Source organism: Pleurodeles waltl, chromosome 3_1 (assembly GCF_031143425.1).
Source record: "Pleurodeles waltl isolate 20211129_DDA chromosome 3_1, aPleWal1.hap1.20221129, whole genome shotgun sequence".
Lineage (NCBI taxonomy): Eukaryota > Metazoa > Chordata > Amphibia > Caudata > Salamandridae > Pleurodeles > Pleurodeles waltl.
Genome location: NC_090440.1, coordinates 1,167,254,094 through 1,167,278,585, shown reverse-complemented (window position 1 = coordinate 1,167,278,585; position 24,492 = coordinate 1,167,254,094).

The window sequence follows — 24,492 nt, the reverse complement described above, 5'->3', positions numbered from 1 at the left end:
CCGTGAGTCGAAGTTCCGGTCGCACCGCAGGCGTCGCGTTGAGCGGCGTCTTTCCGGATCGGCAAGCTGTGCGTCAAATTTTTCTGCGCACACGGCGTCCAGTTGAAAAAGAGAAGTCTTTTTGGTCCTGAGACTTCAGGGAACAGGAGGCAAGCTCTATCCAAGCCCTTGGAGGGCACTTTTGCAGCTAGACAAGAGTTCAGCAAGCGGCAGGCCAACAGCAATGCAGCAGTCCTTTGTAGAAAGCAGTCAGGTGAGTCCTTTAGGCAGCCAGGCAGTTCTTCTTGGCAGGATGCAGGTTCTGGTTCAGGTTTCTTCTCCAACAAGTGTCTGATGAGGTAGGGCAGAGGCCCTTGTAGTATTGGTTTCTAAAGTAGTTATGTGTTTCTATTTATTTTATTATTGCATTTGTAATGGTATGTTCCATTCTCCCCTGTCCTGGCACAATGTGATTTCTTGGAATGCTTGAGTATTCTAGTGAGATCAGTTGGAGGAGAGAGATTGCTGTGCCAGGTGTGGGTGGAGTTTCTTAGTGTGATACTTGCGAATAAATCTGCAGAAGTATTTCAACTGGAATCCAGGTCGTCTTCATTTCATAGTGCAGCGTTTACTACAATTTGGCGACGAGCTGTGGAACTTTGGACCTTTCTGAAACTTCAACACATCGTTTCTGTTTTATTGCTACATCGTTTTATACAGAGGTACTGTAACTTTCACTCTTTTAATCCTTTTCAATTTTAACACGGGTTTAAACACTTCGAATTTCATTATATTCAGCCTAGAAACATTATTTCCGACACGGACTTCGCTCAGCTGTTTTGTTGCCAAGCAACACGCTTTTGATTTCCTTGCACTTCCTGCTTGGAAACCATAGCGCATTTCAAGATCTTCACACTTCGCTCAGCTGTTTCGTTGCCAGGCAACTGAACTTGTGTTTCAAACACCGCGCTGTTGATTTCTCGCACTTCCTGCTTGGAAACCATAGCGTATTTTTATAAATCTCGCACCAAGGATTTCAAAGCACAAATACTTAGCGATCATTAAGATTTATTTTCAAAACATTGCGCTTTTTATTTTCTCGCACATATTACATGGAAATTAGAGCGCATTTCAAGAACTTCAAACCAAGGACTTTCTCGCTTGTGTTGTGCTGTTTAGTCACACAAAGCTGTTTCTATATTTTGATGTTTGGCAATTAGAAAGATCATCTTTAATCTATACGAAGGATTTTATATGTATTGCTTGGCAGTCTTTAATGAGAAAATGGACAATACGGAAAGTTAAAATTGAAACTGAATTAAAAATAAATAATTAATTTTTATTTTTTTGAACATGATTAAACGAAATTATTTCTAAATAAATATTTGAGGACAGATTTTCGTTGTTATGCAAAATATTTCACCACCTCCATTTTTTCTATCAGTTCCTGGAGAACCGCCAGTTCCATGGAACAAATGGAAAAAAGTGTTTTTAACTTACCTCCGTGTATGTGGCAGCAATTTATCGGCAGATAGGAAAGCATCTCTTCTTCAACACTGTCTTGGAGCTGAAGGACAAGAGATTTTAGAGACTTTACCATCTATCACCTCATCAGATGGTGCAGAAGGAGATTCTTCTGTTAATGAATTGGAGATTTGTTTGCTCAAATTGGATAAACACTATTTACCAAAAATTTCTATTGTTTTACAGAGATATCATTTTGGAAAATGTAAACAGAATGATGATGAAACCGTGGAAGAATTTGTGACGAATTTACGAAAATTAGCAGCTCAGTGCAATTTTGGTGGAACTCTTGGGGAACGTATTCGAGACCAATTTATGCTTGAATGTAGGAGTGACAAGATTAGGGAAGCATTATGGTAAAAAAATGATCCAGAGGAAGTATTAGCAATTGCAAAACAGGTTGAACACTCAGAAATGTGCATGGATAATCTAAAGAAATCTAAGGAGATGCTAACTACTGTTCAATCTCTGAGTTTTAAGACTAAGGACAAGACTTTTCCTGATAAAAAATCCAAGTTAAATTGTTTTAGATGTGGGTCTGTTTCTCATTTGGCTAACAGTAAAGAATGTCCAGCTGTGGGTGTCATTTGCAACAAATGCAAGAAGAAAGGGCATTTTGCTAAATATTGTCGGTCTGGGACTAAACTAAAAATGAAAGTTAATGAAGTTGAGTGTGATGATGATAACCATGACTTCATTCTACAGGTGATCAATGATGTCAAGTGTGTTTCTAAGGTGGGGTGTTGCGATTATCCATCGGATTTTGTGGAAGAGAATGGTGTGAGAGTAGGAATGAAGATGGATTCGGGTGTAAAGCTAACCTTGGTATCTATTACAGATTTTGAAAAATTATTTCAAGGAAATGTGGCTCTGGAAAAAACTGATGTGACGCCTTACGGTTATGGTGGCAAACCTATAGATCTAAAGGGATATTTTAATGCTTCGATAATGTTTAAAGGCAACAAAATTTATGGGAAGGTTTATGTTCCAGTTGTAGGAGACACCATCTTAAGTTGACCGCATCAGAAATTATTAGGTATCATTCTTAATCCAAATTCTGTACCTCAAGTACAAAATATATGTGACTTTGGTGAAGAGTTGTTGAGCGAATTTCCCAATGTTTTTAGTTCTAAAGTGGGATGTATTAAAGGTTACAAGCATAGCATAGTGTTAAAAAATGGTGCTTTACCTGTTGCATGTAAGGCAAGAAACATTCCTTTTAGTTTGAGGGAAAAAGTTAAGCTTGAAATTCGGAATCTGAAATCTCAAGGAATAATTGAGGATGTGGAAGCTGCCCAATGGATTGCACCCATAGTTGTAGCTTTGAAAAAAAATGGGGATATCAGGTTGTGTGTAGACTTGCGCAACCTGAACAAAGAAGTTATTGAGGACAGATTTCCGTTACCCAATATCACCGAAATGGTGGGGTCATTAGGTAAAGCAAAATACTTCACTACTTTGGATTTAAGTTCTGCCTACCATCAGGTGCAATTCTGTGAGCAATCCAAATTGTTAACATCTTTCATAACACCTTTTGGTTTAACCGGATGCCTTTTGGTCATTGTTCAGAAGCATCTGTTTTTCAAAGGCTCATGTCTGATATATTGGGAAATACAGCTAGTGTGAAGTTTTTTCAAGATGATGTGCTCATATATACAGATACATTGGAGCAACACAAGGAGAGAGTGAGAGCAGTTTTGAAATGTTTTGAAACTAAAGGAATAACACTTAAGAGTGATAAATGCAAGTTTTTTAGATCTGATATTCCATATCTGGGTCATGTAATTTCTGGTAGTGGTGTCAAACCTAAGGATGATTTAGTCAAGACCATAATCAATTTGTCTACACCTGAGAAGAGAGAAGATGTTCAAGTTTTTCTTGGTATGGCTGAGTATTATGCAAGATTTATTCCCAACTTTTTTTCGGAGGTCTGACTCCATTAGAAGGTTACTTAGGAAAGGTGTGATGTTTGATTGGTCTGAGGATTGTCAAAAGGAATTTATGGATCTCAAACAAGCTTTATCATCTGCTCAATCTTTAAGTAGCTTTCTTCCAGGTTTGCCCTGTTGTATTATAACTGACGCATCAGATAAAGGCTTAGGTTGTGTTCTTAAACAAGTAATTGATGGAAAAGAAAGTATAATTGCTTTTGCTTCTCTTGGATTGCGTGATGCTGAACATAGGTACTCTACTATAGAGAAGGAAGCATTGGCCACATATTGGGCCATTAAGTAATTTAAACAGTTTCTTTGGGGAAGAAAGTTCACATGTCAGACTGATCACAAACCTTTGCGTGAGATTTTTGAAAAAAAAGGATTAGACAATGTTTCATCTAGGTTTTGTAAGTGGGTTGTGGGACAACAAGACTTTCATTTCTCTATTAATTATGTTCCAGGATGTGAAAACAAAACTGCGGATTGTTTATCCAGGTTGGGAGTTGAGAATTTGGAGGTGAGAGAGAAAGATGATTCTTGGTGGATTGATGACTAAGTCAAAGTATGTAGTGTGACGGATGGGTGCATATCTGAAGATGAATGGGTGCATGAATTGGGTGAGGATAAATAATTGTTAGAGATCAGAGATTTATTGTTGTCCGGGAAAAGTTGGAATGATTCTGAAGGTAAAAATTTGTCTTTTAAAAAAGTATGGGACGAACTCTCTGTTCAGAATGGAGTAGTTTTGAGAGGTTGCAAGTTGATACCTCCACATAAGCTTCGTGAACGTCTAGTTGATCTGGCTCATTCTGGCCATCATGGAATATGTAAGACTAAAGAAAGAATGCAAGGTGTATATTGGTGGCCCGGTATGGATTTAGGGGGTCATTCTGACCCGGGCGGGCGGCTAATGCCGCCCGCCTGGCGGGAACCGCCAAATGGCCGCTCCGCGGTCAGAAGACCGCGGAGGCCATTCTGACTTTCCCGCTGGGCCGGCGGGTGCCCGCCAAGGGAGCGCCCGCCGGCCCAGCGGGAAAGGCCCTGCAACACAGAGGCCGGCTCCGAATGGAGCCGGAGGTGTTGCAGGGGTGCGACGGGTGCAGTTGCACCCGTTGCGATTTTCACTGTCTGCTATGCAGACAGTGAAAATCATGCTGGGGCCCTGTTAGGGGGCCCCTGCACTGCCCATGCCAGTGGCATGGGCAGTGCAGGGGCCCCCAGGGGCCCCACGACACCCGTTCCCGCCATCCTGTTCCTGGCGGTCAAAACCGCCAGAAACAGGTTGGCGGGAAGGGGGTCGGAATCCCCATGGCGGCGCTGCTTGCAGCGCCGCCATGGAGGTTCAGCCCAGCCAGGGGAAATCCAGCGGGAAACCGCCGGATCCCCTTTTCTGATCGTGGCTTTACCGCCGCAGTCAGAATGGGCACTGAAGCACCGCCAGCCTGTTGGCGGTGCTTCCGTTGCCCGCGGCCCTGGCGGTCTTAGACCGCCAGGGTCGGAATGACCACCTTAGTGTTGGAGAGAAAAGTCAGAGACTGTGTTGAGTGCAAACTTACTGACAAGTTCTTGAAGGTCAGGACACAACACATGGAGTTAAAAGAAATTCCTAAGGAAGCTTGGGAAGAAGTTTGTATTGATATAATGGGGCCCATTTGTTGCGGAGGTGTTGCCAAATATGTTGTAGTACTGATGGATGGTTTATCATGTTGGCCAGAAGTGTTAATAACTTCAGAGATAATGTCTATGGTTATTATTAAATTTCTTTCTAACGTGTTTGCAAAAGAAGGAAATCCAAAATTTATTTTGTCAGACAATGGGGTCCAGTTCACCTCTAAAATGATGAAGGAATTTTTAAAATCTAGAGGGATTGTTTATAAAAAAACAGCGTTGTGTCATCCAGAGTCTAATGGAATGGTTGAACGCTTCAACAGAACTCTAAAGGAAACTATTCAGTTAGCAAAACACTTGGGTGTAAATTGGGAGAAGTCAGTATTGTCTAAAGTCGAAGATTATAGGTTCACACCTCATTCTAGCACGGGTTTATCACTGTTTGTATTGTTCAAAAAGCGTATACCTCACACCATGATTTACCCTCCTTGGGTGAAGGAGTATGTTTCAGAACAGTTCAATTATGATGAGCAGAAGAATTTTGCACTGAAGAAAAATGCGTATCTTCAAAAGAGAAGTAAGAGTGTGTATGATGCTCGTAAGTCTGTCAAACATATTGATGTAAAGGCGGGGGATTCTGTCAAAGTAAAATTGCCTGGTAAATTTCATAGTGGACAATCTCATTACAGTAATGTATTCAATGTGATAAAGGTTTTCAAAAAAGCTGTAAAGCTCGATGATGGTCGTATTTGGAATGTAAACAGAATTGTAAAGGTATCATAAATGTGGGTTTTTTGGGTTTTTTCTATTTCTTCTCAACATAATTTTTTTTTTTTAATTTTTATTTGTTTAAAGGGAAACAGAGTGTTATATTTACTTTTTTTTGTTAGAAGGGAGATAGTGTAGTATTGGTTTCTAAAGTAGTTATGTTTTTCTATTTATTTTATTATTGCATTTGTAATGGTATGTTCCATTCTCCCCTGTCCTGGCACAATGTGATCTCTTGGAATGCTTGAGTATTCTAGTGAGATCAGTTGGAGGAGAGAGATTGCTGTGCCAAGTGTGGGTGGAGTTTCTTAGTGTGATACTTACGAATAAATCTGCAGAAGTATTTCAACTGGAATCCAGGTCTTCTTCATTTCATAGTGCAGCGTTTACTACAGCCCTGTTTTATACTAAATTGTGCCTTTGAAGTAGGGGTGACTTCAAAGAGTGGCTAAGAAATGCACCAGGTCCCCTTTCAGTTCAATCCTGTCTGCCAGGGTCCCAGTAGGGGGTGTGGCAGTCCTTTGTGTGAGGGCAGGCCCTCCACCCTCCCAGCCCAGGAAGACCCATTCAAAATGCAGATGTATGCAAGTGAGGCTGAGTACCCTGTGTTTGGGGTGTGTCTGAGTGAATGCACAAGAAGCTGTCAACTAAACCTAGCCAGACATGGATTGTAAGGCACAGAAAGATTTAAGTGCAAAGAAATGCTCACTTTCTAAAAGTGGCATTTCTAGAATAGTAATATTAATTCCGACTTCACCAGTCAGCAGGATTTTGTATTACCATTCTGGCCATACTAAATATGACCTTCCTGCTCCCTTCAGATCAGCAGCTGCCACTTCAACAATGTATGAGGGCAGCCCCAATGTTAGCCTATGAAGGGATCAGGCCTCACAGTAGTGTTAAAACAAATTTAGGAGTTTTACACCACCAGGACATATAAACTACAAAGGTACATGTCCTGCCTTTTACCCACACCGCACCCTGCTCTAGGGGTTACCTAGGGCACACATTAGGGGTGACTTATATGTAGAAAAAGGGGAGTTTTAGGCTTGGCAAGTACGTTTAAATGCCAAGTCGAAGTGGCAGTGAAACTGCACACACAGGCCTTGCAATGGCAGGCCTGAGACAAGGTTAAGGGGCAACTGAAGTGGGTGGCACAACCAGTGCTGCAGGCCCACTAGTTGCATTTAATCTACAGGCCCTAGGCACATATAGTGCACTCTACTAGGGTCCTACAAGTAAATCAAATAGCCAACCATGGATAAACCAGTCAACAGTACAATTTATACAGAGAGCATATGCACTTTAGCACTGGTTAACAGTGGTAAAGTGTCCAGAGTTCAAAAGCCAACAACAACAGGTCAGAAAAAATAGGAGGAAGGAGGCAAAAAGTTTGGGGATGACCCTGTCAAAAAAGCCAGGTCCAACACCACCGATGAGCAGTCAGAAATGAATGGGGCATGGCTTCCTGTCGAGATGTGCTATAAAGCGCTGGTAATAAATTTGCTGCGCAGAATGCTTTGGGACTGCCTACGGGGTCTTGAGCACACAGCTGCACCACTCTCATGCGGGGACTCCAAGGCCAATACTACACTGCATCTAGAGGTGCTGGCAAGAAGTCGGAGAGGAAGGCGGAGTGGTTTCCTGCTGAGTCGTGACACAGAGCACAGGTAACAATCCCACTGCATGGGACATGCCTGGGTGTGCATCCGGGCGAAGACCAGACCAAGATGGGCCCGTCTTAGCCCGTCAGAGACAGAAAGATGCAGGCCCACCTTAATAACATCTACAGCTCTAGATACCCTGGTTGCATTGGAAGTTGCTCAGGAACTTTGTGAAAAGAATAATATTTAGCAAGTTCTTCTTTTGTAATGGGAAAAGGAAGGCTATAGATTGCCCCTGGGGCGTGGCAAAGAATACAAAAAAGTGGCTCCAAATGCAGCCAAGAACTGTATGATTGAAAAATCCATAACCTTATAGAAGAGTTGGAAACATTTCTGAAGAAAGGGAACTTGCTAAACCACTCTAAGTCTGGTCCAAAGATGGCAGATATTTTTTAAAGGAAAACTCATACTACCTCTAATAAGAGGAAATCATTGAAAGCACCTGCCAAAACTAAGCATTGTGCCTCAGTCAATTACATTCAAAAAGAAGGTGCTGAGAGTAGATTCAGATTACAGGAACTAGAGTCTCAAAGAACTGATCCTGGTAGTGATGCAGGTGAGAATCCATCAGGAGTGACTATATCTCCTGAATATATGTACTCAAACAGATACAGACCACTTTTAATATTGAAAAATGAGAATGATACTTTGAATAGTTCTGTTAATCAGTGGCCTCTTACCATACAGTGGAATGGCATAGACTGGCATGTTGTACAGTTGATTAGCATTCCATGGAATAGAGTACAGTGTGGTGATGTTTAGGGCAGTGGCATACAGTGTAATAGCATAGAGTGGAGTGGTTTACAGTGGAGTGGATTAGAGTGGATTGACTCACAGTTGAGTGTTATAGAGTGGACTGGTGTAGAGTAGAGTGAGATACATTGGAGCTGCATAAAGTAGAAGAGCGTAGAGTGGAGTGCATTTTTTGGAGTGATATACATTGGAATGGCATACAGTGGAATGGTGTACACTGGAGTGGGGTAGAGTGAAGTAGAATACAGTAGAATGTCGAAGAATGAAGTAAGGCACAGTGCAGTGCTGTACAAAGGAATAGCATACACTGGAGTAGTGTACAGCAGAGTGGCATACAGTGTGGCGATGTACAGTGTGGGGACATATAGTGGAGTGTTGTAGCAGGGAATACCATAGAGTGGACTGCTGTAGAGTGGAGTAGGCAGAGCTAACTATAGCTTGCACCCTCACCATGCACTGCTTATGACCTCACCTATTACATCACTTGTGACGTTCTATGACATCATCTACGACATCATTGATGACATCTTAAATGACATCATTGTTGACATCACTGATGACATCACCCAAGCTTCCTTTGCACACATTGCTCTACGGACTAGTATGGCATTAGAGTCACCTTAGGCAGTGGGTAACTTCAGTGTCAGGGAGGGCTCAGGTCTCCCACAGCACTAGTCGGTTCCTCACATGCTGCGGTAAATGGATTTACTCTTGTCCACAGGGAGCAGCTATTTATACGGCTCCCTCAGATGGAAGCATCAGTGTGGGCACGAAAACAGATCAAAAGTCTGCTTCCAGTTAGTTGGAGCTTTTTCAAAGCTCCAGCTGCCTGAGAGCAGACTTTCGATTTTCTTCCACATGGTGAGAGATTAAAAAATGGTGTGGTCCTTCAGCAGTAAACATAGGTTTATCTGCCTATGTTAGTGCGGGCAGGGAAACTGCTATGTTACGGGTTCTGCTCCCTGGGACACAGTATGTGAGCCAGTAAAGGGTGCTGTGGTCCTAAGGACCATAGAAGGCTCAGAGAGGGGTGCCATGTGTCCCGTCTCCCTTTTTAAAAAGTGTACCGGCCCCAGGCGATGGGTTCTTCTGGGCCTTCGGAGACTCAGGGATGGGGGCCATGCGGCCCTCCACCACTTTTACTTTATTAATCAGCCCCGGCAGTGGGCTCCCGGGGCCTTCAATGGCTCAGGAGGGGGAAGTGTAGCTCCCCACCATTCTATTAAATATAACACTCTGCGTTATAGGGGTCCCTCCGGCCTTTCACGGCTCAGGGATGTGGGCCGCACTACACCTCCCCTTACATATTGATAACAGGGAAACCTACACACATGTTGGTGAACACTGGGTGCCCTCCATGGGTCATTTCTCTTGCGTTTGATATCAGTGCAGGGTTTGGCAGGACAGCAGTGCTATCCATCATCAGGCTGAAAGTGTTAGAGAGTCCAGCACAAGCCCTATAGTGGTCTCTCCTTCCAATGGGACGCCGCTGAAGGGAAATCAGAATGGAAAAGGGCTCAGGTGGACTGTCAGCACCAGCATATTGGCGTCTTGTGAGACAGGTTTTATCCAGGTAGCAGAGGGCGACTACACACCCCAGGCTCTTCCACCCGGTTCACTGCTTTGTTTCCTGCGGTTTTCCTGCACTGACCGCGGCCAAAGCGCCGCGGTCAGAATGCCCTGCGGGGCACCGCCGGCCTGTCGGCGGTGCTCCCGCCGACCCTGGCCCCGGCGGTCTAAGACCGCCGGGGTCAGAATCACCCCCTTAGACCTGAAAGAAAAAAATGCTTGTTGTTGCATTCATTAGGATTCATAGGAAGATTTGTATTTAAAGATTTACCTGACATTGAATTGGAGGATGGCGAAGAGCTTGATGAATATGAAGAAGCTCTCAAGAAATTAGGGCCAGATGTAGCAAAGGGTTTGCGCCTCGCAAACAGCGAAAAACGCCGTTTGCGAGTCGCAAAAGCCTCTTTGCTATGCAGAAATGCATTTTGCGAGTCGGATCCGACTTGCAAAATGCGTTTCTGACTCGCAAATAGGAAGGGGTGTTCCCTTCCTATTTGCGACTCGCAATGCTATTCATTTTCATTTAAAGCACAGTTACCATCGACTTGAAGTGGATGGTAACCCAGTCGCAAACGGGAAGGGGTCCCCATGGGATCCCTTCCCCTTTGTGTCTGGAAAAAAAAAAACATTCAGAGCAGGCAGTGGCCCAATGGACCACTACCTGCCCTGAAAAATACCGAAACAAAAGGTTTCATTTTTTTTCTAAGTGCAGCTCGTTTTCCTTTAAGGAAAACGGGCTGCAGGTAGGAAAAAAAACAAACTGCTTTATTAAAAAGCAGTCACGGACATGGTGGTCTGCTGACTCCAGCAGGCCACCATCCCTGTGAGTGCCCATACTCGCAATGGGGTCGCAAAATGCGACCCACCTCATTAATATTAATGAGGTGGGTCTTTGCGACCCCATTGCGAGTTGCAGAAGGTGTCTGAGACACCTTTCTGCATACCAAATTGCGAGTTGCAATTTGCGAGTCGCACGGACTCGCAAATTGCAAGTCGCAATTTGGCTTTTTCCTACATCTGGCCCTTAGTCAACAGATTTGATGCCCCACCAAGTTTGGTCGTAGCGAGACACAAGTTGTTTAGGGTAGAACAGAAAAACGGAGAAGACGTGAACACTTACATAACTACCTTAAGGAAACTTTCTGCAGAATGTTGTTTTGAAGCTTTCGCTGATCAGTTAATATGTGATCAGTTCATTTATCACTGTTCGGATAGATCCATCAAACAAAAGCTGTTGTCCCTGGGTGACCCATCTTTAACAGACTCTATTAGAATTGCCAGGAGTATTGGATCAGCGATTAAATCTGCCAAAGAGTTGGATCATCCACGGGTTGAACAAATTAATGTGATTCAAAGAACAGACGTAGAATGAACCTTGCTTCGCCCAGCAAAGGAGCTGGTGCTGTTCAAAAAAGTTTTTTCAAACAAACAAACATATGTTTCCAGTGTGGTTATCCACCACATCTGAAAGGAGGGAAGAGTTGTCCTGCAAAGAATGTGCAGTGTAGATCTTGTAGCAGAACTGGACATTTTACAAAAGTCTGTCAAAGTGTCAAAAGTAGTAACTCCAATGTCAACGTTGTCACTGATGAGGGTGATGATAGAATGGATGAATTGATGGTGAAATCCAATAAATGATTCTGGCTGTGGGTGAACATGACATAAGAAGTGGTAATCCTGATCACTGTATTGACCCGTACGTTTTAGTTCAAGTAGGTGATAAGCACTTAAGATTGTTAGCGGATTCAGGTGCCAGTATCACTATGATTACACAGGAGTTATTTGAACAAAAGTGGGGTACACGGAAACTGAACCCTCCAAATAGATCACCGGTATCATATGAAGGGAGTAGGATTGACTTAGTGGGTTTCTTTGAGGATGTTCTAGTTTTTAAAGGACGACGGATTTTTGGGAAGGTCTACGTGGCTATCAAAGGATTGAATATTTTAGGTTGGTTTCACCAAGGGTTGTTCGGTATGGTATTGCGTCCAGGCACGGGAGACCAGGTTAGTGTTATAAGGGATTTGTCTGATGTAGAAGATTTGCTTAATGCCCCAAAGTTTTTTCTGGAGAACTGGGCAAGATAAGAGGATTTAAACATAAAATTAAAGCCAAAGACAATGCCATTCCAGTCAAGCATAAATTGAGAGGTGTACCATTCAGTGTCAGAGATGAGTTGGAAAGAGAATTAGGGAGTTTAAGAATGAAGGGAATCATTGAACCTGTTGAAGCTTCTTCATGGTTCTTACCTTTGGTATTGGCTAAGAAAAAAATGGTGAACTGAGAGTGTGCATTGACTTGAGGGCACTTAACACAGAAATCTGGGTAGACTCTCCTCCGCTGCCAAAGATCATTGAGATGCTTTCTTGCATAACCGGAGCTAAACTGTTTACTAAACTTGATTTGGCCCCTGCTTACCACCGGGTAGAGTTGGCACCTGATTCTCGACATTTAACTGCCTTTGTTTCTCCGTGGGGGTCTTTCCAGTACTGCAAAATGCCGTTTGGGCCGGTATCGGCAGCACCAGTTGTTCAAAGAATTATGTCGACTCTACTTAAAGGCATTAAGAAAGTATGTGTCTTTCAGGATGACGTGTTAATTTATGCTTGTGATTGTCAGGAACATGATGTGATTTTGAGACAGGTTTTGCAAGTGTTTGATAATGTGGGTGTGGTATTGAAAAGAGAAAAATGTCAGTTTTTGCAAACGTCTTTCGAATACTTGGGGCATGTCATTACAGCTGAAGGTGTATGTCCCAAACCTGGCCTTGTGGAAGCCATCGTAGAAGCATGGGCACCTCTGGACAAAGTGGGGGTCAAATAATTTTTAGGTCTGTGTGAGTTCTATTCCAGGTTTATTGAAAAGTTAGCTATGTTAGCAAGACCCATTTCGAATTTACTGAAAACAGAAGCAGACTTTGTGTGGGATGCTGAGAGTGTGGAAGCTTTCAACGCTATAAAACAAAAGTTGGGAAGGGTAAGTGTTCTACGATCTTATGGTCATAATTTAAAGTGTTCTCTGACCGTTGAAGCAAGCAAATTCGGTGCTGGTGCTATCTTGACGCAGGTTAATGGAAACCAGGAATATACTATTGGTTTTGCGTCAAGGGTTCTTAGACCGAACGAAGTACACTATTCTGTAATAGAAAAAGAATTGTTAGCTTGTTGGTGGGCTATTGAAAAATTCAAATGTTATCTGTGGGGAAGACATTTTTTACTCCAAACAGATCATAAACCGTTGGTTACTATTTTGAATGGTAATAACGTCAGACTAGCACAACAAGGATTGCAAGGTTTGCGGCCAGGTTGTTGCAATTAGATTTTTCTGTTGTACACATTTCTGGGGGAAAAAATGTGAGGGCAGAATATCTCTCCAGGAATCCGGTTTCTGGAGAGATTGATGAAAAAGAGGACATTTAAGATGAAAATTGTTTTATTGCTGCTTTTGAATTAGAAAGTGTTGGGTCCATTTCCGAAGCGGATTGGAAAAGAGCATCTACGAATGATCAGTTATTACCTAGAATCTTGACATATGTTGAGGAAGGTTGGCCTCATGAGAAAAGTTTGGAGTTGTCTGCTCAGCCTTATTTCAAGGTATCAGACAAACTATCTATTGAAGATGGTATTCCTTTAAGGAATGAGAAAATTGTGCCTCCTGAGGTCATTAGACCTGTTTTCTGGAAAAAACGCACAAAGGTCACTTGGGCTCCTCACTCACCAGGAAAAGGGTGAGAGAATACTAGTGGTGGCCCCAAATGGACAAAGACATTGAAATGTTAGTCAACTTTTGTCATATTTGTTCTACCAGCGATAAAACACTGAAAACGTCTACGCCTCCCCTACAACCTATTGAGTGTCCATCGGGTCAATGGGAAAAAACTGGTATTGATCTGATAGGGCCTTTTCATCTACTTCCACCTAAATTATGATATGCTTATGTGGTGGTTGATTACTTTTCCAAGTGGCCTCATGTGAGATTTGTTGGTGATGCTAACTCTAAGTCAGCGGTATCTTTACTTAAAAATATTTTTGGGGAGGAGGGTTTTCCAAAGGAGCTTGTCCTCACCGTATTTTCCTTAGCCTCTTTTCCCCAGCCGCTGCCTTCCCCTGCGGCCCCTCCCGCCTCCCCCCTCCTCCTCCTCATCTTTTCCTTAGCCTCTTTTCCCCAGCCGCTGAAACCCTCCACAACCAACTTCTCCACCCTCAAAACCACCATTCTCACCCATCACCAACTCATACACACTGCCAAAAGAGATCACTACAAGACACGCCTTGACAACAACTCTCAAAACAGCAAAGAACTCTTCACCATCATTAATGATCTTGTCAAACCCAAAGCCAGCAACATAGACCCCTCACACACACAGCCCCCATGTGACGCCCCCTCCAACCACTTCCACCACAAAATCCTGGACATCCACAACAGCTTCATACCACACCCACTCACCGCACACACACCCTCACTAACCCAACCCAACCCCACTCATGACCCCCCACCACACTCACCACCTGGGCCCCCACCACACACGAAGAAACTAAAAAAAACATGAACTCCATCCACTCTGGATCCCCCTCCGACCCCTGTTCACATCGCATCTACAACAAAACCAACCCTCTTTTGACTCCACCACCTACCTAGACCCCTGAAAGGATGAAGAAATTACCGCTCTCCTACAAAAAACCAAACCCTACCCAGAGATCCTCTCCAACTATCGCCCCATCTCCCTCCTCCCTTTCCCCACCAAGGTTGCCGAGAAACCAGTTATCGCCCGCGTATCCCACTTCCTTGAAGCAAACAACACTCTTGACCCCTCGCAATCCGGGTTCTGCAAGAACCACAGCACGGAAACCGCCCTCATCGCATGCACTGACGACATCAGGACCAAAGTCGACAAAGGCGAGACCGTCGCATTCATCCTCCTAGACCTCTCCGCAGCCTTAGACACCGTCTGCCACCACACACTCCGCACACGCTTCCACAACATAGAAATTTGCCACAAAGCCTTAGACTGGCTCACCTCCTTCCTCACCGACCGGACCCAGGGAGTCCGCCTTCCACCTTTCCACTGCACCACTACCAAGATCATCTGCTGAGTCCCCCAAGGGTCCTCCCTCAGCCCCACACTCTTCAACATCTACATGATCCCCCTAGCCAACATCCTCCGAGAACACGGAATCACTATCCTCTCCTACGCAGATGACACCCAACTCATCCTCTCCCTCACCCGCAACCCCACCACAGCCAAAACCAACCTACAGGCTGCTCTCCTCGACACCGCCAACTGGATGACTACTAACCACCTCAAGCTTAACTCCAACAAAACCAAGATCATCATCTTCGGCCCCAAGAAACCCACATGGGACGACTCCTGGTGGCCCACCGCCTTAGGTCCCGCACCCACCCCCGCAAACCATGTACGCAATCTCAGCATCATCCTGGACCCCTCCCTCTCCATGACACAGCAAATCAATGCCCTAACCTCCTCCTGCTTCCACACACTCCGCACTCTGAAAAAATCCTACAAATGGATTCCCCCAGAGGCCAGGAAGACAGTCACCCATGCACTCATCAGCAGCAGACTAGAATACGGTAACGCCCTTTACGCCAGCACCACACTCAAACGCAAACTCCAGAGAATCCAGAACACAGCCGCACGCCTCGTCCTTGCGCTACCCTGCCACGAACGAATCTCACCACACCGCAAATCGCTTCACTGGCTTCCCATAGATGAAAGAATCACATTCAAGGTCCTCATCCACGCTCACAAATCCCTCCACAACACCGGCCCAATCTACCTCAATGAAAGAGTGAACTTCCACACTCCCACACGCAACCTCCGATCAGCCGACCTCGCGCTAGCCCCAGTTCTCTGCATCCAACGCACCACCACAGGAGGCAGGTCCTTCTCCTACCTCGCCCCCAAAACCTGGAACTCCCTCCCCACCAACCTTCGCAAAACCAAAGACCTCCTGCTCTTCAGAAAGAACCTCAAGACATGGTTGTTCGAACAGTGACCCTCCCCGCCCCCCTTTGCTCCCCCCCCACCGCCTTGAGACCCTCACGGGTGAGTAGCATGCTCTATACATTTTTTTGATTGATTGATTGATTGATAACGGAGTGCAGTTTGTGTCAACTGAAGTTGAGAGTTTTCTGAATGAATGTGCTATCAGAGACTTGAAGAGTTCTCTTTACCAACCACAAACTAATGGTTTGGTTGAGCGTTTTAACTGTGTGGTTGGTGAATGTGTGCAATGGGCTTTGGCTTATGGGTGTGTAGTTGATGCAGCCTTGAAAAGTATGCTTTGGTTCTACAGAACAATGCCCCACTCGAGGACGGGGTTTCTCCTTTTGAAGCTCCTAGAGGGAGGAAACCTGCCACTCTATTTAGACCAGTGTGGTCATCCAAATTTGAGATACATGCTACATGTAGGGAAGACATTGGCCTCAAGGTTCGTTCTAACATAGAGAAAGCTCAGGCTAAACAAAAAACATATTATTATTATAGGAATAGATGTGTAAAAAAAATTCAATTCACGGTTGGTGATTGGGTACGAGTTAAAATGCCTAGCTTTGTCAAGAAAGGTGACTCAAAGTTCTCTGAACCATTAAGGGTTGATAAAGTGTCTGGTAATGCTGTTCGTGTGAATGGACGTGTTTGGTGGAACGTAGGAAAATTGGTAAAAGTCTCAGCAGATGATAGTGTTGTGCAACCTGGTGACACGCTAATTGAAGTTGGGCGGAATCTTGAAATGAAGAAATCCTCCAGTGTACATAATCCTGGTGAGGTGGTAGACACGAGGTCGAACTTTTTGTCTGTTAGTAAAAGTCATAGAACTCGTAACTTACCTTTGAGGTATCGTTAAACGAGTATTTTTTTGTTTTGTTTTTGTTTTAGTAAGGATATGATGTTATTCCATTCAAACCATGTGTATTTAGTTACCAGTGTATTTGTTGTAAGGCAAAATGTTTGATGGTTTCTGTTTAAAAAGAAAAGGGAAAACTAAATGTAATATCTCGAACTCCATTGCATGTGCAGAATCAGGCTTTTTGTTCTGCACGTGCAATGGAGCGGAAGCCGCGCTCGTGGCTGTTCCTCTGAGGTTTGCCTCTCTGCCACGGGGGCGGGCGCGACGCAGGAGCCGAGCGTCAGTTGAGACAGCTGGTCATGTTGGGGGAGCGACAGGCCGCACTGCGCTGATGGGGTGATTTTTTCGTGGAAATTTCTTATCCCAATAAACCTCTTGAATCAGAGCAGGTCGAGTCGAGGTTTATTACTTCATATTCATATCAGGGTCCCTCAGCTGGTGGGTTTTTTACTGGATAGGTTGTTCTGTGTCAGAATGACATAGCGTGGTATTAGAGCAGGCCATCATGGCTATTGTTGTTTACAAGCCTACCAATGCTGCATCACCAGATCCACTGCATCTTTAGTACCAATGTGCAGGACAGATACTATCCGGAATCACAATAGTTGTTTTACAACACCGGAACAGGTTGATTGCCTCAAAGGCAAGATGAGGCCAGCAGGTGCAAAGTTTATGGTAAGCAAACCCAAGGGTTACAAGCATATGATGGTAAGAAAGGGTAACAAAGGGTCAGGCGTCCTTTAAAAGGCTCATTCTAACTTATGTTCTATGAATGCATTAGGTTTGGCTGAAAGGAATCTAGCTCTGCCTTCATCTGTTCATTACGAAATAACTCCCCTTAAAACCCTTTCTATTGAAGATGTCCAGGATACAATTGTTAAAGCCCCGGTTGCTGCCGACCTGCCGTGGCAAACTGAAAATATGCCAACCACTATAGCACAGACAGTAGTAACTGCGTCAGACTGCAATTGATTGTTTTTGAATGTGCCGACTTTTGAGTAAGCTGCCTCATGTTGAATGGAATTAACTGATAAAGAAATACCATACTGTGTGCTTAAGGAAACCAAGGCGTGCGATACAGCAGACACTGTGTCAACCCTGACTGCCTTTTCCAGATATGGGCATCACAAGGAGAGGATGCTAACTTTGGTCTCTGTTTCATTAGAAAGTAGGATTTTTAAGACATATTATGATTCGCCTCATTTGCATATTAAATGCTTATCCTGTAATGCTAAGCAGACAATCATTATTATCAATTTTTACTATAACAATTTAAACTGTAATAACACAGATACAGTAAATTCACTTGATTAGACCCTGAATTTAGCACCCGGAGAGGTGAAGGGTGATTACGCTGTAATTTGGAAGGGCAGGATTTTAATAGTGGGTTCTATTCAATCTCGAGAAATTCTCTTTGTGGATTGATGGCGTGTGACAATGTGATTTATTTGCACTTTGAACAGAACCCAGGAGTGAAGTTCAAAACACAATCATGGGCAAGGACTGCCTTGTGCTTACATTAGAGCTTGCACCAGTCCAGAATCATATTACTTACTGGAAAGGCCCTGGTAGCAATACCGATTTTATTGCCATTTCAGACAGGGGGGGTAACAAGGTTGCCCACTTTTCCATCCTCCAGAATTGATTGAGTGGCCACAACCCTTTGGTACTACACATGCTCAGTCAGAGTATTCTCAATCCATTCTACCATTAGAGGTTAATAATATCAAGGGCATTTTCCAATAATGGGCCACTGTGGATTCTGGATATTTGTTAACTAAGCTTGTAGTTAGGAACAGGGAGCAGTTGATGAAGAGACTGGAGCTCGGAGCAGATTCTTACTGTTTGCTCACAGCATACAAGATTAGTAAAACTGCGACTGAACCTTTAACTATTACAATGTCCCTTGGGAAGGCTAAGGAAGGAATGGTCTGAAGGGCTTGTTCCTACGCTCATTGATGTCCACTATATGCTCTTAAGAGGTCATCAAGGAATGCAGAGTTAGTGAGGCTAGTAAATTAAAATATAAGCGGGCGATCTAAAAGAGAAAAACAGCTATAAGGCAGGAAGATTGGGAGCAATTATATGAGGCTAGTAGTAGGAATAATACTTATCTATTTTGGAAAATGGTTAATTCCCCATTTTTTCAGAGATCGTCCCAAAACTACTATGGATATGATAATTCGTCCACATATCCCATCCCAAACCTCATCTTACTACTATGATCTCCCAAATTACACTTTCTGGACTTTTCCCTCTTCTATCCCTATATTTTTTGATTCAACCCAACTAACACACTTGCATGACCACCACTCCAACAAATTAATTTTTCCTTAAACTAATCCACCAGTAATCCTGGTGGGTTCCAGAGTAGCGTGCTACTCACTGAAAAGCACTCAGATGCCACAACAGGGGTAGTAAGCGCTATATAAATACAATTACAATTATATGTGATGTCTGTGTTTTTCTAAGGTCTACGATAGTAGCATTGATTCAGACAGTTACTGTGGCCCAATACTGGGTGACCCTATTCCGGCCAGCAGAGATTTCCCACCTATTACTTTGGAGGAGATAATATTTGTAATTGAATGCAGTCCTGGCAATAAGACCCCAGGTCCATATGAGATTCCATTTGATCTATTTAAAGATAATATAGAAAATATGGCCCCCGTTAATAGTTAACGTACTGAGGAGTGCAGTTAGTGCAGGCCCCCTTTCATCGTGGTTGAATTCCATTATTGTCCTCACCTACTGGAAGAGTCACAGAGCTGACCCCTGTTGCTATCAACCCTATTCTCTAATTGACTGTATAGTGAAAGTGCTGGGCATAGACAGCTTCCTCTCCACTGTTCAATATGGGTTTAAAAAGGGTCTAGGGACCGTAATTCAATGCCGAACTTCTTTTAGTAATCAGTTTACTAAGGTGAAGTACGGCTGCATATATTTAGCTTTTATGGTCCTCAGCTCCACGTTTGAATTTGTCAGCCAAGGAAATCTTTCGGAAAGAGTGCTCCAAATGGAAGTGGATGCTTTTTGCATTTGCAAACGGCCCAGATTAATGATTCGGATAATTTGCAAATGCAAGTAGCTTTCTTATATCTGCCCCTTGAGGTTCTAATTAGTGCTACACCAGAACCTCTAGAGCTACAGTGGCCATTTGCAGAAAGTGTGCTCTAAAATGAACTAATTTGCACTGTATTTTTCAAAGAATTTGTAATGCATCCTCACTGTTCTGTGATTCGAGGCAGTATTTATACATTATGACTTTCAAAAATCACCAGCTGCCACTGATACAATTCCAATAGCTGAACAATATTTGAGACTGAAATCAAGATACTGGTTAGTTTTTTTTTTTTTTTCATGGTTAAAAGAGGGCTAAACGTCACCACTCCAGGGAATGTCTGTTGAAAGCGGAACATGGTGTTCTAAATCACAATATTTACTTTTAGCATATTAAATAATGATGCATTTATGATATTCTTTCCAGAAACAACAATGTGCTAACATACACACCCACAATAGGAACTTCTATTACATTTACACTATTTTCTTAGAGAACATTTTATTGACAATGAATACAAAATAACAAAATGTTCTTCATTGATGTGCTGCTTTAATCTAAAAAATCTGTGTCCTTGCGGTGGACATGTTCTGTCTGTTGGGTGCATGACAGTACCCAGGACCTGGACCTGGTGAATGGGGAATGTTGCTCAATGAGGGCCAAAGGAGAATTGCAGGTTCAGTAAATGCTGCCATCCAAGGAGGTGGGCGGCCTTGTGCTTCCACATCATATCAGGGCTGGGTCCCTGTACCCCATACTCTAGAAGCACCTCCCAAAACACTCTCAATAAGTGATACACTCCCTTCACCCCAGAAGTGGACTACATCAGAATACTCCCCAGCTATAAAACAATAAACCTCAAACACTAATCTCATACATCGCATAAATATGGTTTAGCTGATAACTATGCATGGACCTTAGGTGAGTCTATGGAGCTGGGTTGTCTCTCAGCTGGTGCTGTGACATTGATCTGTCCCACCACCATTTACCTCAGGGCTGATTGCCAAAACACTACTCTTACTGGTGAACTGGGGTTTGACTCAATGTAACATCTGATCTGACAGTCATCTCAGCAGATGTAACTTGGTGGAATGGGTTCTAGAGCTACTGGTGTTCTGGGTGGATTAGATTCTGGATTAACCCCAAATTGCTCTTCACCTATTCCTCCAGTCTCAACCAACTCACTCCCATGGAACCACTTGAAGAATGATATTTTCCTGGTGACTTCTTATCCCCTCGTCCTGCGGTTACCAGGGTACAATAATAATGAATCACTACCAATGGATCAGGTTTGTAAGGCAATTTGAACTTGATGCCTGGACCTCTGTCCTTGACTAACACACCATCTCCAGCTTGAATGTTTTGCACCTATGCATGTCATTGAAAGCTCATGTGAACATTACTCTGCTGATGATTTTGTAACGCTTGTTGGTCATCAACGGGCATGGGCACCTAGCTAGGGTGATGAGTGATGTCATCTCTCACCACTAAACTCATGAATTCTTGACTGGGAACCACTCCAGTGGTGGAATGGTGTTTGTGACAATAGTCTATTAGGAAAGAGTAGATTGCCTACTCTAATGATTGCTGATTGTGTTGAGCAATGTGGACCACTTTATACATGATCAGTACAAAACCTTCTATCTAATCATTGGCTTGTGGCCATTTCAGTGTTATCTTCGGGTGAGTGAATGTCCATTATTTTAGATATTCAGCTATATCCTGGCCCTGAAATGAGTTTCCACAGTCAGTTTTCACTTCTTACAGTAGACCATGAGCAACCATCACTTTCTTCAATTTGTGTAGGACTTCGCTGGCCAACAACACTATCTCAACCTCCGGATAGTCATCTACGATGATCATCATGTAACTTTCATCATGGAGTCTGCTGAAATCCATTCCGGTACAGACCCACGGTTGCTGAGGCCCTGCTTTGGTGTTGATAGGAGCTAGTTGATCTGGTCACCACCTGATCCAACAATGAACACAGGGGCATATTTACAATCTTTCAATGCAGGGCAGCTGTGCAAGCCTTCTTACTACGCTGCCCTGCATCAAAAGAAAAGGACAGGAATGCACTGTATCTACAAGATACAGAGCATTTCTGTCCTGCTCCTCTGCGCTCAATGGGCTGCCATGGTGCAAGGGTGTCTGCGTTGTGGGAATGATTGTTTTTGTGCAAAAAAGAACATCCTCCTGTACAAAAACAATCACGAGATGCTGCAAAATGCTGCACACATAGAAAAAGGAAAAACAAGGAGAAATAAAGCTATTTCTCCTCGTTGCACCACCCTTCTAAATTTTGAAATGCATCAACATTTCTGGGTGTTGTGTACGAACACCCGCTGCAACACACATGGAATGCCTCTGTGATGCAGAGTAAGGGCTCGCAGCCTGCATCAACAGTGCATCAAAAGATGTGATGCACCAGTGGCGCAAGCCACTTATAAATATGGCCCTTAGTTTCAGACCGTTAAATCCACCAGCTCATCCAGTGAAGGAAACCACTCCTTGCTCCTCAGAAGAGTCTTTGTTTTCACTACACCTTAGGGACCCAGGTGGGCTAGTTGTATTACTTGCGTTAGCAGTCTGCTTGAAATGACCTGGAGGTTACTTCGAAGTAAGTAGCCAGTCATCAGCAGCCAATTGATGGTGCACACTATAGAATGCTTCTAGCACTTTGTGGGCATCTGGAGTTCTCTGCCATCAATGGGATTTCAGGCTGTCCCATTGTCTGGTCGACCTTGCTGCATAGGCCATCTCCACAGAGTCATCCTGCTGTGTGGCCGTCAGGAGGGCACCTAGTGTTACAGGTAGTGGTTGGGATCTTTCATAAGTATGCCTTACATACCTTTCCGTCTCCTCTGCCTCTTGTTCTTTGAGTAAAGGTTGCGGCTCAGCAATGCCTGGACAGGGAAGCCACGGGATTTTGGTATCTCAGCTTATACTCCAACCTGAATAAGTACTCCTGCAGCAGGAGAACCAACTTTTCAAAATCTGGTGGAGGTTTCAGATGACCCCCGGAAGTGGGGAATCAGGGGTTTGTTATAGGTACACCCCACAAAATGGGATCTGTACATATAGTTTTGGAAATTACTTCATCCCTAGTGAATGGCAGTTGCTTCCCGCTCAACTTGGGATCAGCGCTGCTAAGTTGGAGTGAATGCTCTACTTGGATGTGCAACAGCGGCACACTCTCCACAGCCTTGTTTTTGCAACAGTAAGGCCCCCGTTCCTGTGGGGCTAGCATCAACTGACAGCTCCATGCATTTGAAAGGATTGAATTAAACCAGGGTGGTGTCGGTGAACATCGCCTCTTTGGCCCACTGGCAGGCCTCTTCCTGGGGAGCTCCTCATATCCACAGCATGGCAGCCTCAGTGAGCTCTCTCCATAGCTGAGTGGGAGATTTGAGATTTATGATGACTCATCTACAATAATTTATTATTCCCAGGATGCTGGGAACTTCTGAGACACACAATGGGGCCAAGGCTGTCTTAACATCCTATACTTTGGTGAGGTTGTTGGGCACCCCTGTTGCCAAGAATTGGTATCTAAAGATGCTGATGCTCTTTTGCAGAAACTTACAGATTTCTCTGTGTAGTGTGAGGCCACTTTTGTGAAATCTCTGGAGTACATTCTTCAGTCAGTTATTAAGGTCCTTGATAGAGGCAGCATATACAGGGATGTCATTTCTTACAATTATGACTCCTATGAATCCAGACAGCACTTCTTGAATTATGTTCTGAAATACTTCAGCAGTACTTGAAATCCAGAAATAGAGCCAATTGTAGCAGCAGAGGCCTAGATGCTTGAAAAAAGTAGTGCTGTGCCTCGATGAAGGGTGTAGCAGGATCTGATGGTACCCAGATCATAGGTCCATTTTGAAGAACGACCCTGCCCCACTCAACTCAGTGACTATAACGTCCACAGTTGGGGTGATGTGCCTCTCTCTACTGATGGCTACTTGTAGCAGGCGCATATCAGCACATAGTCTGACACTGCCTGGCTGATTTGGGTTTCTAGTAACAATGATGGAGGACACCCATGGTGTGGGTCCCTCTACTTTTTCAATAATGTCCGCTTGCTTGAGTTTTTGAGCTCTGCCTCCACTTTATGCCTTAGGTGAAAAGCCTCTCTGCAATGTCATAGGGTAACAGACTGCACCAATTTGTTGATGTGGAGAGCATCCTATATTTTCAAACAGGTCTTGAAGTTTGCCAGTGTTTTTTCCAGTGTCATGGTATGCACTCTCAGTGCAAACCTAACTATGCCTAACTCCTCTGCTGTTTGGCAGCTGAACAGCATGCTGATGCCTTCTTGAGTGACATAGGCAACTGCTGTTGTCATCTATTGAGCATGTATGATTGAGAACCTCCCTTTCAACACCAATAGCTGTTTTTGTCCATATGCGTACACTCTAACTTTTGACAGGATAAAAGTTGGTTGCAGTCATAAGATTTTGTTGTTGTCTCTGGTCATCAAGCTGATTGAGGCCTCTGAGTTGATAATAACCATTGTTTTGGTAGATCCCACTTCAATTTCACATTGTGGCAGTGAACGAGTCGGTGGACGGGCATGTCCCACAGCCACTTCACCACCGACCAGGTCACCTGATCCATCTCCTTCATCTGTTGTGACAGCTGTGCTGTTGGCCACATTCACAGATTTTAGCGGCTTCCCTTTTGATTGCTGCATTGACCGACAGACCTTCACAAAGTGATTGAGCGTCTTACAAGAGGGGGATGTTTTACCTCGCATGTGGTGT